At 49.4% G+C, this 2,644-nt stretch overlaps 1 non-coding gene across 1 annotated transcript; it reads left to right on the top strand.

The window, feature by feature from the left end:
• Positions 1–1,110: 1,110 nt before the first annotated feature.
• LOC116477851 (small nucleolar RNA U13) lies at positions 1,111–1,211 on the top strand. Its single transcript, XR_004250669.1, has one exon. It is a non-coding gene; the product is annotated as a small nucleolar RNA U13 (small nucleolar RNA).
• The last annotated feature ends 1,433 nt before the right edge of the window (positions 1,212–2,644 follow it).

Raw genomic sequence — 2,644 nt, 5'->3', positions numbered from 1 at the left:
TTCTGAGTCTTAGAGACCCAAATAAATTGTAGACTTTTTATTTCCTGAATTGATTGGAACCATAACACTGGATTTGGTGCTGTAATATAAAACTTTCTGGAACTTTTAGCCTGGTGGGAAGGCTCTTTGCTGTAAGTGTTAGGATCGCTCTTGTCTAAAATTAAAGCACCCACGCCTATTGCTGAAACTGGCTAGTACACACGGAAGGCCTCATTTAGACTTCCATGGTTGATCAGGGAACCATCAGAGCCCTACCTTAGCTGAAGTTACAGACATACCCTGCTTCAGACTTATCAGGAGAGGGTGTGTCTATATTACATGTGGACACACGTCCACTCTGGTTTGAGATCCTATGGCCCACGTCAAGAATAGAAAGCAGCTGCTCATGCAGACGGTGCGTGAAACATTAGCTGCGTTTTGCAAACATGTAAGAATTTCCCAGTGAGAATCTTGACTGCAGATGTGGGCCTGGCAGCTCCTCCTGGGCCCTGTGCCTGGGGCTCAGCCCTGGGGATGCTGTTCAAGCTACACTTCCAGCCTGGCTCAACATCTGACTGTCCTTCTGTACAAAGGGGCTGGTTTTGAGGTTCTAGGTCACAAGGTGGATCAAGCCCTTGCCCCTTATCCCAGGGAGGGAAACTCCTAACAGCTGAAGCAAAGTCTGCTTTATCACACTGACCTCTGACCCTTCTCAAGCTTTCTGAACAAACCCCAACCAGGTTAACCTAAAATCACCATTCTCAAATCTGCCTGTGCATGACCTAACAGAATCTTTCATTAATTTTTTTTTTTTTTTTTTGAGGTAGAGTCTTGCTCTGTCGCCCAGGCTAGAGTACAGTGGCGCAATCTGGGCTCACTGCAACCTCTGCCTCCCGTGTTCAAGCGATTCTCCTGCTTCAGCCTCCCGAGTAGCTGGGATTACAGGCAAATGTCACCATGCTCAGCTAATTTTTGTATTTTTAGTAGAGATGGGGTTTCGCCATGTTGGCCAGGCTGGTCTCGAACTTCTGACTTCAGGTGATCCGCCCCTCTCGGCCTCCCAAAGTGCTGGGATTACAGGCACGAGCCACCACACCCGGCCTAAGAGAATCTTTTAAAATGCAGGTTTTGATCCTTTAGTTCTTAAACATGACAATTGCATGTTTATGCATATGTGTGAGATGCGTCACCCTTGAACCTTGTTACCAAGTCCGCACATTACCTGTCTGACATGAAAAACAAAAGAAGAAAAATGCAGGTTTCTCAGTCCCTCCCAGACTTACTGAATAAGGCTTTCTCAGGCAGAAGGTCATGAATTTCTCATTGAACATGTCTTAGTCCATTCAGCTGCTATAACAAAAATACTGTAGACTGGGTGGCATATAAACAACAGAATTTTTTGTTGTTGTTTTTATCTTTTTTTTTTTTTGAAACAGAATTCTCACTTTGTTGCCCAGGCTAGAGTGCAGTGGAGCAATCTTGGCTCACTGCAACCTCTGTTTCCCAGGTTCAAGCAATTCTCCTGCCTCAGCCTCCCGAGTAGCCAGGATTACAGGTATGTGCCACCACACCTGGCTAATTTTTTGTATTTTTAGTAGAGATGGGGTTTCACCATATTGGCCAGGCTGGTCTTGAACTCCTAACCTCAGATGATCCACCCACCTTGGCCTCCCAAAGTGCTGGGATTACAGGTGTAAGCCACCATGCCCGGCCTGTTTTTACCTTTTTAGAGTTGGGGTCTCACTGTGTTGCCCAGGCTGGTCTCAAACTCCTGACCTAAAGTGATCCCCCTGCCTCAGCCTCACAAGTAGCTGGGATTATAGGTGTGAGCCATCATACCCAGCTAGAAATTTATTTCTTACAGCTCTGGAGGCTGGGCAGTCCAAGATCAAGGCACCAGCAGGTTTGGTGTCTGGTGTGGGCCTGCTTCCTGGTTCAGAGATGGTGCCTTCTTTCTGTGTCCTCACCTGGTGGAAGGGAAGAGGGAGCTCTCTGGGGTCTCTTTTATAGGGGCACTGCTCCCATTCGTAAGGGCTCTGCTCTCATGACCTAATCACCTCCCAAAGGCCCCACCTCCTAATACCATCACACAGGGGGTTAGGATTCCAACTATGAATGTGGGGGAATAGAGCATTCAGTCATTTATGCCCTTTTATCCTCTCATTTGCCTCCTGCTGGAAACTTCTGGCAGCAGAACAATTGCCTAGCATACTTAGGGTTCCTTCTCAGTCCCTCTTGCCCCAGCTCCAGTGGCCCAGCCATGGAAGGCTCCTGCCCTCAACTCTGTTCTGGGCATCCCTGTCAACCATCTCACAGTCTGCCCCTGCTGGCGAGGAGGGACACAGAAGGGGGCTGGTGAGCAGACACTCCAGGGCACGGCTGCAGATCCTCCCCTCCAGGCAGGGCAGCAGGGCAGCCTCGGCATGGGGCCTTCAGCTGTTGGAGAAGCCAACCAGGCAGGTCAGGCGGACTTGGCATGACTCAACTGCTGAGAAAGCAAGTCCCTGATACAACAGGGACTTGTGAGCTGGGAACAGCCATGAAGCTGGAATGGGGATCTGGGGACCTGACTCCCGTCACACCAGGTGAGTGTGCCCAGCTCACAGCTCTTCTGCTACTTGATTTGAGGCTGCAGGGCCTGGGCCTTCACACCAGCACTTCAAGG

The sequence above is a fragment of the Hylobates moloch genome, unplaced genomic scaffold, assembly GCF_009828535.3.
Source record: "Hylobates moloch isolate HMO894 unplaced genomic scaffold, HMol_V3 SCAFFOLD_2, whole genome shotgun sequence".
In the NCBI taxonomy this organism is placed as follows: Eukaryota; Metazoa; Chordata; class Mammalia; order Primates; family Hylobatidae; genus Hylobates; species Hylobates moloch.
This window is presented reverse-complemented; position numbering and strand designations above follow the sequence as displayed.